The 12,365-nt window shown below is 26.0% G+C and overlaps 1 protein-coding gene across 1 annotated transcript in view; it reads right to left on the reverse strand.

Moving 5' to 3' along the window:
- Positions 1-12,365, reverse strand: part of Lar (tyrosine-protein phosphatase Lar) — a gene marked incomplete in the record, with an annotated part of 1,210,349 nt that overhangs the window by 953,186 nt on the left and 244,798 nt on the right.

Consider the following 12,365-nt stretch of genomic DNA (forward strand, 5'->3'; position numbering starts at 1 on the left):
TGAAGAAAGTTTTAGGCAACTTTGCACAAGTGTATTCATGATTCATCGGCCGATAGACATGTATTAGACGTATAGGAAAATTGGAGTCATTTGTACAATTTTTCGACCTAGCAGTGTCGTTTTTACAAGAGAAATTTTGGGTATTTTGGCGAATTTTGCCGAAATCACAATAAAACATATATATGGGAGTTATATCTAAATCTGTATCGATTTCAACCAAATTTGGCGTGCAAAGCTACAAATTTCACTCAAATCGGATTAAAACTTTGACCTCGGTTGTCAAATGAGTGACAATCGGAGGAAAGATATATATTGGGATTTCAACCAAATTTGGCACACATAGCTAAAATATTATTTCTACTTCCTGTGCAAAATTTAAAGTAAATTAGGGCAAAACTTTGGCTTCTGGGGCCATACAAGTGCATATCGGGCGAAAGATATATATAGCAGCTATATGTAACTCTGAACCGATTTCAACCATATTTGGCACGCATATCTACAATATTAATTCTACTCCCTGTGCCAAATTTAAAGCAAATTAGGACAAAACTCTGGCTTCTGGGGCCATAGGAGTTCATATCGGGCGAAAGATATATATGGGAGCTATATCTTAATCTGAACCGATTTCATCCAAATTTGGCACACATAGCTAAAATATTAATTGTACTCCCTGTGCAAAATTTAAAGCAAATTAGGGCAAAACTCTGGTTTCTGGAGCCTTATAAAAGCATATCAAGCGAAAGATATATATGGGAGCTATATCTAAATCTGAACCGATTTCAACCAAATTTGGCACTATCAATTGCACTTCTTGCGCCAAATTTAAAGCAAATCAGGCTGAGATTCTGGCTTCTGGGGCTATATTAGTAGATATCGGGCGGGGAGCTATATCTAAAACTTAACCGATTTCTTCCAAAATCAATAGGGTTCTATTCTGACCCAAAATACATAGTTGTGTCAAATTTGAAGGCGAGTGGACCTAAATTGCGACCTAGACTTTGATTACAAAAATGTGTTCACAGACAGACCGACATGGCTAGATCGGGGGCCGACCCTGAGTCGATGCAAAGACACCATATGTCTATCTCGTCTCCTTCTGGGAGTTGCAAACATATGCACTAACTTATAATACCCTGTTCCATAGTGTAGCGCAGGGTATAAAAATTTTGACAAAATTTTCTATAGAAATAAAATTTTGTTAAAATTTTCTATAGAAATAAAATTTTGACAAAATTTTCTGTAGAAATAACATTTTTAGAAAATATTCAATAGAAATAACATTTTTAGAAAATATTCTATAGAAATGAAATTTTTATATAGAATTGACAAAATTTTAATAAAATTTAGACAAAATTTTTTATAGGAACAAAATTTTCTATAGAAATAAAATTTTGATACGATTTTCAATAGAAATAAAATTTAGACAAAATTTTCTATACAAATAAAATTTTAACAAAATTTTCTATACAAATAAAATTTTAACAAAATTTTCTATAGAAACAAAATTTTGAGAAAATATTCTATAGAAACAAAATTTTGACAAAAAATTTTATATAGAAAAAAAATAACAAAATCTGTATATAGAAAAAAAAAATTTACAAAGTTTTCTATATAAATAAAATTTTGACAAAATTTTCTACAGAAATAAAATTTTTGTTAAAATTTTCTATAGAAGTAAGATTTTAACAAAATTTTCTATAGAAACAAAATTTTGAGAAAATATTCTGTAGAAATAAAATTTTGAGAAAATATTCTAAAGAAATAAAATTTTGACAAAAGTGTCTAAAGAAAAAAATTTCTATAGAAATAAAATTTTGACAAAATTTTCTAATGAAGTAAAATTTTGACAAAATTCTCTAAAGAAATAAAATTTTGACAAAATTCTCTAAAGAAATACAATTTAGTTAAAATTGTCTATAGAAATAAAATTTTGACAAAATTTTCTATTGAAATAAAATTTTAAGAAAATTGTCTATAGAAATAAAATTTTGAGAAAATATTCTATAGAAATAAAATTTTGAGAAATTTTTCTACAGAAACAAAAATTTTATAAGATTTTCGATAAAACAAAAAAAAAAAAACATTTTGTCAAAATTTTATTTCTTTAGAACATTTTTACAAAATTTTATTTCTTTAAAAAATTTTGGCAATATTTTATTTCTATAGAAAAATTTTCTCAAAATTTTATTTCCATAGAACATTTTGTCAAAATTTTATTTCTAAAGAAAATCTTGTCAAAATTTGATTTCTATAGAAATTTTTGTCAAAATTTGATTTCTATAGAAAATTTTGTCTAAATTTTATTTATACAAAAAATGTTGTCAAGATTTTATTTCTATAAAAATTTTTCTCAAAATTTTATTTCTATAGAACATTTTGTCAAAATTTTATTTCTTTAGAAAATTTTTACAAAATTTTGTTTCTTTAGAAATTTTTGTCAAAATTTTATTTCTAAAAAAAATCTTGTCAAAATTTGATTTCTATAGAAAATTTTGTCAATATTTGATTTCTATAGAAAATTTTGTCTAAATTTTATTTTTATAAAAAATTTTGTCAAAATTTTATTTTTGTAGAAAATTTTGACAAAATTTTATTTCTATAGAAAATTTTGACAAAATTTTATTTCTTTAGAAAATTTTGACACAATTTTATTTCTATACAAAATTTTGTCTAAATTTTATTTTTATAGAAAATTTTGTCTAAATTTTATTTCTATTGAAAATTTTGACAAAAATTTATTTCTTTAGAAAATTTTGACAAAATTTTATTTCTAAGGAAAATTTTGTCTAAATTTTATTTTTATAGAAAATTTTGACACAATTTTATTTCTATAGAAAATTTTACCAAAATTTTATTTCTATAGAAAATTTTCTCATAATTCTATTTCTGTGGAAAATTTATAGCAGCCATTAACAGTTCAAGATTAAAACAACGACCAAGAGAAATTTTTAGCACTTCAACAACCATCACTCTCATATATTTGACAGGATGTGTGAACATCTTTAAAATAACGATGCATACACGTTTCCTTTAGCCCACCCACCATAGGTCTTAACTTGTTTAACCTATACCGATAACAGGAAGTAGGAAGCCTTACCTTAACTACACGTAGCTTTATATTTGTTTTTCTGTGTTAGTTTTATCCAAAACTTTTCTAATATTAAACTAATTTAGTTAGTAAATTATAATTTTGTATATAGAAGGTAAATTATAAGTTCGCTTTCAGACGAGAAAACTATGCCAAAAGCAATTGCAGTGAGAAAGGATATGAGGATCTAGCCAACGGAACAGCTAACGAAGAATGTAGACAGTTCAGTTGTAGCACTTTAACAAGTTTACTAGCAATTGTCTTGGATAGTATTTTTTACGCCTTCATGCTTCTTTAATTAAAAGCCTTACTAATGTTCACCCCGCAAGTGCAAATTTGTAACTTTTACATGAACTGTTGTATCGTATACACGAAATTAAGGGTGATTTCGTTTGGGCAAAAATATATTGTCTTGGTGTTACAATACTTTTTACCTCGTTGTATTTTCGCCCAAATGATAGTGTTATTCCAAAGTTATCGATTCATAATATTTTGAGGGGACCTGTACACGGTTTCCACCCGAGCCAAAAATAATTGACCAAAATTTGAAAAAAACTTTACCAAAAAAATTATTTTGCAACGTTTGATCAAATTGTTATGGCTTCTATGAAAACGATTTTTCGTCGAAATAAATGATATGTTATTTTATTTTAGAATTTTATTTATTATTTTATGATCACTCCTAATAGAGACAATTTATTTAGATGTATAAATATCCCTTGAATTGTAAATGTGTCGAAGTTTTAAATATTTTTAGTTTGCGCCAACAAGGAAAAGTTGTTACTTCTACACAACGGGAAAACTTGCCCATAATTGACTAAATTTTCTATAAAGTCAATACTGAGTCAACATCTTCAAAAATGTTAATTCTCGTACTATCAAAAAAGAAATAAAATTTTGACAAAATTCTCTGTAATTTCAAAATCTTTAAAAATTTAAATTTTAATATTTAGATGTGGACCAAGTTTTGGATGGTTGTTAGAGACCATAATTTTTACAAAAATAAAATTTTGACAAAAATTTCTATAGAAATAAAATTATGACAAAATTTTCCATAAAAATAAAATTTAGACAAAATTTTCTACAAAAATAAAATTTTGACAAAATTTTCTATAGAAATAAAATTTTGACAAAATTTTCTATAGAAATAAAATGTTGACAAAATTTTCTATAGAAATAAAATGTTGACAAAATTTTCTATAGAAATAAAATTTAGACAAAATTTTCTTAAGAAATAAAATTTTGACAAAATTTTTTTAAGAAATAAAATTTTAACAAAATTTTCTTTAGAAATAAATTTTGACAAAATTTTCTATAGAAGTAAAATTTTGCCAAAATATTCTTTAGAAATAAAATTTTGTCAAAATTTTCTTCAGAAATAAAATTTTGTCAAAATTTTCTTTAGAACTAAAATTTTGTCAAAATTTTCTATAGAAATAAAATGTTGTCAAAATTTTCTATAGAAATAAAATTTTGTCGATATTTTCTACAAAAATAAAATTTTGACAAAATTTTCTATACAAATAAAATTTTGACAAAATTTTCTATAAAAATAAAATTTAGACAAAATTTTCTTTAAAAATAAAATTTTGTTAACATTTTCTATAGAAATAAAATTTTGTCAAAATTTTCTTTAGAAATAAAATTTTGACAACATTTTTTATAGAAATAAAATTTTGACAACATTTTTTATAGAAATAAAATTTTTCTAAAGAAATAAAATTTTGTCAAAATTTTCTAAAGAAATAAAATGTTGACAAAATTTTCTATAGAAATAAAATTTTGCCAACATTATCTATAGATATAAAATTTTGACAAAATTTTCTATAGAAATAAAATTGTGTCAAAAATTTATAAAGAAGTAAAATTTTGCTATAGAAATAACATTTAGACAAAATTTTTTTTTAAATAAAATTTTGTCAACATTTTCTATAGAAATAAAATTTTGTCAACATTTTCTTTAGAAATAAAATATTGACAAAATTTTTTATAGAAATAAAATTTTGACAAAATTTTCTATAGAAATAAAATTTTGACAAAATTTTCTATAGAAATAAAATTTTGACACAATTTTCTATAGAAATAAAATGTTGAAAAAATTTTCTATGGCAATAAAATGTTGGTAGATTATTTTTGGGGATCGGTTTATCTGGCATGTACCAAATTTCAACCTGATCGGATGAATTTTGCTCCTTCAAGAGGATCCGGAGGTGAAATCTGGGGATCGGTTTATATGGGGGCTATATATAATTATGGACCGATACGGACCAATTTTTGCACGGTTGTTAGAGACCATATACTAACTCAATGTACCAAATTTCAGCCGGGTCGGTGAACCGATATGCCCTATTTGCAATACCATCCGACCTACATCAATAACATCTACTTGTGCCAAGTTTTAAGTCGATAGCTTGTTTCGTTCGGAAGTGATTTCAACAGACTGACGAACGGACGGGCATGCTTAGATCGACACAGAATTTCACCACGACCCAGAATATATATACTTTATGGGCTCTTAGAGCAATATTTCGATGTGTTACAAACGGAATGACAAAGTTAATATACCCCCTTATCCTATGGTGAAGGGTATAATTTTTTTTGTTTGTAAATTTTTAAAATTTTTTTTTGTAAATTTTAAATTTAAATTTGTGGGTAAATTGTTGGTAAAATGTTTTTATACTGCCGAAGAAAACCTACTATGGGCCGCATGAAAATTAGCTCCAAAATTTAAATGAACCTAAATTTATTACTTTTGTCCGATTGATTGTGAAAGGCGACAATGAGCTATAATCTTGTTGTTGGGGCTCATAAAAAAGGATCACCCAACATTCGTAGCCCTGTTGCATTTGAATTTTGGAGATCATTTTCCTGCGGCCTATTTTCACACCGCCCAAGAAACAAAGCCAACAAGCCAGGAAAATTTCATTACTTTTAATCCAATTTTCTCGTGGTCTTTTAAATCAAAAACGAAAGTGAGTCATAATTTAGTTTTAGGGTAAATTTGTATGCTTCAATACCAGTTCTGAATTTCACCGTTCGTCTGGCTGGCTTCTTTTAATTTAGTACTTTCCAAAATGGTTTTCATCATTTGCCGATTTATACAAAAGTATCCCATTTATAACACCTATCCATCATCTGCTAGTATCACACATAGAAAAAGTGACAAAAAGAAATTGCAGCAATTTTAAACATCTGTCAGGATTTTTAAAAATAGTCATGGCAGAACAAATTCTAGAAGCTTGGTGGTCTAAGCAAAAGTCATTTTAATCACATTCGAATGGATGGAAGGAGGGAACTCACCTGGACTACCAAATATGAGGTGGAACGTAGGAAAAATGTCGCTCCATTCTATACGCAAAAATGATAGATGAGGTATCACACAACATAAATACACACACATACACACTCACACATACCTAAGAACGATATATCCCACATGGATGTTACATGGTACAAATCATCAGGGAGAAAAAAAGGGAAACGGAAACGGATACCCAAGTAGCACAAAATAGGCCTATCAATAAACACGTCTTGAAGTAAATAAAAGTTTAACGTTCGTCTAAAAGAAAGGGGATTTTTGCATGCAGAAGATTAACACAGCAATTCATGCAGGTAGTTGAGGACAAGCTGTAAGATTTCTTAAGGAAGTGGTTTGCTGGGGGGGATGGTAAAAGTAAACCTCCATTCCATACATATGAATGTGTGCGTGTTTGGTCCTTCGATTTTAGCATGGGGATGTGTATGTATGTGTCCACGAACGTGTGTACATGTGTTTGGCAGACATTTCTGCGTATTTGTGTTAAAAGCGGTAAATGTAATTGCTTATAAAATATGCAAACCACAATTTCAAGCCATTATCAAACACGGTTAAACAACCGCATGACAACTTAGACGACAGTATAACAGCCAGCCAAGGACTAAGTGGCTGACTGGCTGACTTGTTGGCTGCTTGAACAATCATCCGACGAAACAGTAGCATTAAGAGATCTCAGCGGCCTACGCTTTATGAAAAGTGGAAATATTAGACAAGCGACAGTGGCAACATTTAGGCCTTCATATACCCTACCCCATTATTTGGATTTTAAGGCAGAAGGTCTCTACATGAATGTTGAAATGAAATGATGTTCGCTCTTGTGATGTCTATGTTTACATTAACTGTCATACAATTCAGTTACAACACCCTCACACCGTTAACTGAAACCTTCATCGCCGTCTTCTTCCACCGTCCCATATTCTCGAAGATGGCTTGTAAAGTTTGTGAATCATTTTCAATGTCTAACCTTTAGAAAGTAATCACTCAAAATACAGGCGTTTTCTTTTCAAAGAAAACCAAAGATGGTAAAAAGCAGGCAATTTTAGACACTCTCAACTCCCTTGAAAATAATGCAAAGAATCCACCCAAGACATTACCCCTACTCGGCAAAGAAATTTCATCATTGTCATGTTCGGCATCAATGCCATCACCCATCAGAATCACCATTGCGACCATAACCACCACAAAACAGCTTATATGACTTATTGGCATTTGAGACGATGCCGTAAGACGTATCTGCCACAAGGAGGTCCCAAAAACAATACTCAGTTATGGTAAGGGAGGGAGAGGGAAAAGATTTTATACAGAAGGCATGGTGTATGATTTAAAGGTGGCATTGAGTTGGCAAGAAATATGAAACATTTTTAAATTTACTATTTCTAAATTTTAAATTATTATTTTTATTAATAAACTCAAAAGAGATATTATAAAATTTTAATTAAAATTTGATAAAAAAATATACTAATTAAATTTAGTAATTTAAATTAAATTAAAAATATATCTTACACTTAATGGAAAACAATTAAAATAATAAATAAAATAGGTAATATAATACAATTAAAAAAAAAATAAATTTGGTTATTTCTAAATTTTAAATAATTATTAATAATTATTTTTTAAGTAACTCAAAAGAGATCTTATAAAATTGTATCAAATATAATTTAATTTAATTTAAATTGGATAAAAATATTATAAAAATAAACTGTTGAAATATAATTTACTATTTTCAATTAAATTAAAAATATATTTTACTTTAAAGAAGAAAAAAAATTGTATCGTAAAGAATTTAATTTAAATTAAAAATATTATAAAAATTAAACTGTAGAAATATAAATTACTATTTTCAATTAAATTAAAAATATATCTTACTTTAAAGAAAAAAAAATAATAATAATATAATAAAATAATATAATTGTCCATAAAAAATCCATGAATATTTTTTTGTCTTAGTTTCGGAGTTGGTGAAAATCGGATTAAACTCGGGCATTATGAAAACGTTCCCCAGCCCAAAATCAGCCCAACAAACTCATATGAAACAGGGTCCCAAATGTGGGCCACACATCCTAATGAATATGACCCCAACAAAATTTTACTGAAGAATGAAAATCTACCTCAAAATAAAATTATAGCTAATTTTCGCTTTTGATTTAAAAGACCGTGTAACAATCGAATCAAAATTTCTGAAGTTTAAACGGCTTGTGGGACAGTTTTTCTCGTGACGTATGAAAATAGGCCCCAGGAAAATAAGCAACAAAATCCCATTTGAAACAGAGCCTCTAATTTGTGGCGACACTTCACAATGAATATAAGCCTCATAAATATGAGACCCAACCAAATGTAACTGGAGCATGAAAATAAACCCCAAAACTTAATTATGGCTCACTTCCGCTTTTGATTTAAAAGACCTTGTGAAAATTGGATCAACGCTATTGAGTTTTACGTGGCTTGTGTGACATATTGTAATGAACGTTATAAAAATGGGACCCAAAACCCAAATGAAATATGACTCCGAATATGAGGCAACGCCTCATTATGAATATAAGCCCCATGAAAATGAGCATCAACTAAATTATAGCTCATTGTCGCTGCTGATTAAGAAGACTGTGTGAAAATCGGATCAAAAGTAATGATCAGTATAGAAAGTTTTGTCAAAATTTTCTTTCTAAAGAAAATTTTGTCAACATTTTATTTCTATAGAAAATTTTACAAAAATTTATTTCTATAGAAAATTTTGTCAAAAATTTATTCCTAAAGAATATTTTGTTAAATTTTTATTTCTATAGAAAATTTTGATATTTTTTTATTTCTATAGAAAATTTCGTCACAACTTAATTTCTATATAAAATTTTGTGAAAATTTTATTTCTACAAAAAATTTTGCAAAATTTTATTTCTATAAAAATTTTTTCCAAATTTTATTTCTATAAAAAATTGTTTGAAAATTTAATTTCTATAGAAAGTTTTGTCAAAATGTTCTTTCTATAGAAAGTTTTGTCAAAATGTTCTTTCTATAGAAAATTTTGTGAAAATTTTATTTCTAAAGAAAATTTTGTCAAAAATTTATTTCTATAGAATATGTTGTCAAAAATTTATTTCTAAAGAATATTTTGTTAAATTTTTATTTCTATAGAAAATTTTATGTCTATAGAAAATTTTGCAAAATTTTATTTCTATAGAAAATTTTGTCAAAATTTTATTTCTATAGAAAATTTTGTAAAAAATTAATTTCTATAGAAAATTTTGTCAAAATCTTATTTCTATAAAAAAATTTGTCAAAATCTTATTTCTATAGAAAATTATGTAAAAAATTTGTTTTTCTATAGAAAATGTTGTCAAAATTTTATTTCTATAGAAAATTTTGTCAAAATTTTATATCTACAGAAAATTTTGTCAAAATTTTATATCTAAAGAAAATTTTTTCAAAATTTTTATTTCTATAGAAAATTTTGTCAAAATTTTATATCTACACAAAATGTTATTAAAATGTTATTTGTTTTGTTTGTTATTATTGATTTCTCCTCAATCATTAATGTTGTTTGTGATCTCAGCTTAAAACGATGCATGGTTTTAGCATTGACTAAACTACAAGTGTTGCTTAACCAACAGAGGAAAAGTATGCTTGTCAATTTTATTTGGGCACAAGTTAAAAATGGCGACTCAAAAATAGAAGCTACACTATAAAAAAATTTGGCAAAATTTTCTATAGAAACAAAAATTTTGACAAATTTTTCAATAGAAATAAAATTGTGACAAAATTTTCTAAAGGAATAAAATTTTGTCAAAATTTTCTATAAAAATAAAATATAGACAAAATTTCCTTTAGAAATAAAATTTTGACAAAATTTTCTATAGAAATAAAATTGTGACACAATTTTCTATAGAAATAAAATGTTGACACAATTTTCTATAGAAATAAAAAATAAATAAAAGAAAATTTTGCAAAATTTTTTTATAGTGAAAATTTTATTTCTATAGACAATTTTGCAAATTTTTATTTCTATAGAAAATTTTGTTCAATTTTTATTTCTATAGAAAACTTAGTCAAAATTTTATTTCCATAGAAAATTTTTTCAAAATTTTATTTCTATACAATATTTTGTCAAAATTTTATTTCTCTAGAAAATTTTGTCAACATTTTATTTCAATAGAAAATTTTGTCAAAATTTTATTTCAATAGAACATTTTCTCAAAATTTTATTTCTATAAAAAATTTTGTCAAAATTTTATTTCTGTAGAAAATTTTGTCAGTATTTTATTTCAAAAAAAATTTTGTCAGAATTTAATTTCTATGGAAAATTTTGTTAAAATGTTATTTCTCTAGAAAATTTTGTCAAAATTTTATTTCTATAGGAAATTTTATCAAAGTTCTATAGAAAATGTGGTCAAAATTTTATTTCTTTGGATAATTTTGTCAAAACTTTATTTCTACAGAAAATTTGATCAAAATTTTTTACAAAATTGTATTTCTATAGAAAATTTTGCCAATTTTTTGTATAGTCTAGGTTCTATTTTTGGTAGTGTATCCTTGAGTCGCCACTTTTAACTTGTGCAGACATATCCATTCAACAATTGTTGTACTTTCATATACTTTATAGATATTACCCCTCTATATTTGGCTTTAAAACAAATTTAATGCTAACAAAATTACGAAAATGAATGAAACTTTCGTTATTTTAATGAAGAATTCACGAAGAATAGTTATTGAAGAATTCTTCGTAAAATTAACGAAGAGAAATCTTTCGGTTTAAACAACTTTGCAAGCATATCTCTTTTCCAGCCAAGTACATTCAAATCGATTTGAGTTTGACAAAGAAAAAAAAGAGATATGCTTGCAAATTTGTTTAGGACATTGAATTATAAACCCAAGCTGAGATCAAAAACAACAATAAATATTTTATTTCTGTAGAAAATTTTGTCAAAATTTTGTTTCTATAGAAAATTTTGTCAAAATTTTATTTCTAAAGAATATTTTGTCAAAATTTTATTTCTAAAGAAAATTTTGTCTAGATTTTATTTCTATAGAAAGTTTTGTCAAAATTTTATTTCTGTACAATATTTTGTCAAAATTTTATTTCTCTAGAAAATTTTGTCAAAATTTTATTTCTATAGAAAATTTTGTAAAAATTTTATTTCTATGGAATATTTTGTCAAAATTTTATTGCTAAAGAAAATTTTGTCAAAATTTTATTTCTATAGAAAATCTTGTCAATATTTGATTTCAACAGAAATTTTCTCAAAATTTTATTTCTATAGAAAATTTTTGTCAAAATTTTATTTCTATGGATATTTTTTTTTCAAAATTTTATTTCTATAAATTTTATCAAAATTTTATTTCTACAGACAAATTGATCAAAATTTTTACAAAATTGTATTTCTATAGAAAATTTTGCCAAATTTTTGTATAGTCTAGCTTCTATTTTTGGTTGTGTATCCTTAGGTCGCCACTTTTAACTTGTGCAGACATATCCATTGAACAATTATTGTACTTTCGTATACTTTATAGATATTACCTCTCTCTATTTGGCTTTAAAACAAATTTGATGCTAAAACTTTGAATTTTGAAGTTGACGAAACAATATGGGATAGTAAAATTTAAGACATTTATTCGTGTTATACCTGCTAAGCTTTCAATGCTCTTTAAATTTTTAATGGACAAATATTACAAAAAAAAAAACTAGCCCTTAAACAAATGAGCCTACTTATGCAACGTCAAGCGTAAGAATAATCAAGAACATCATCAATAAAAGCAAATGGCAGCAGAAAAGTCAACATTCGCTATGGTCTTGGGTTTATAATTCAATGTCCTGTTTTTCTCTCGGACTATGTTGCCATAACACAAACACGTGGGTCGTCCCTTAGGTGGACTGTCTGTTAGAAAGATGCTCATAAAATTCTTCATAGGCCAAGTAAAAGAATGACACAACAAACTTACCTTAGAGAGACAAAAAGGAAAACTTCACATATT

Source organism: Haematobia irritans, chromosome 2, assembly GCF_050003625.1.
Source record: "Haematobia irritans isolate KBUSLIRL chromosome 2, ASM5000362v1, whole genome shotgun sequence".
In the NCBI taxonomy this organism is placed as follows: domain Eukaryota; kingdom Metazoa; phylum Arthropoda; class Insecta; order Diptera; family Muscidae; genus Haematobia; species Haematobia irritans.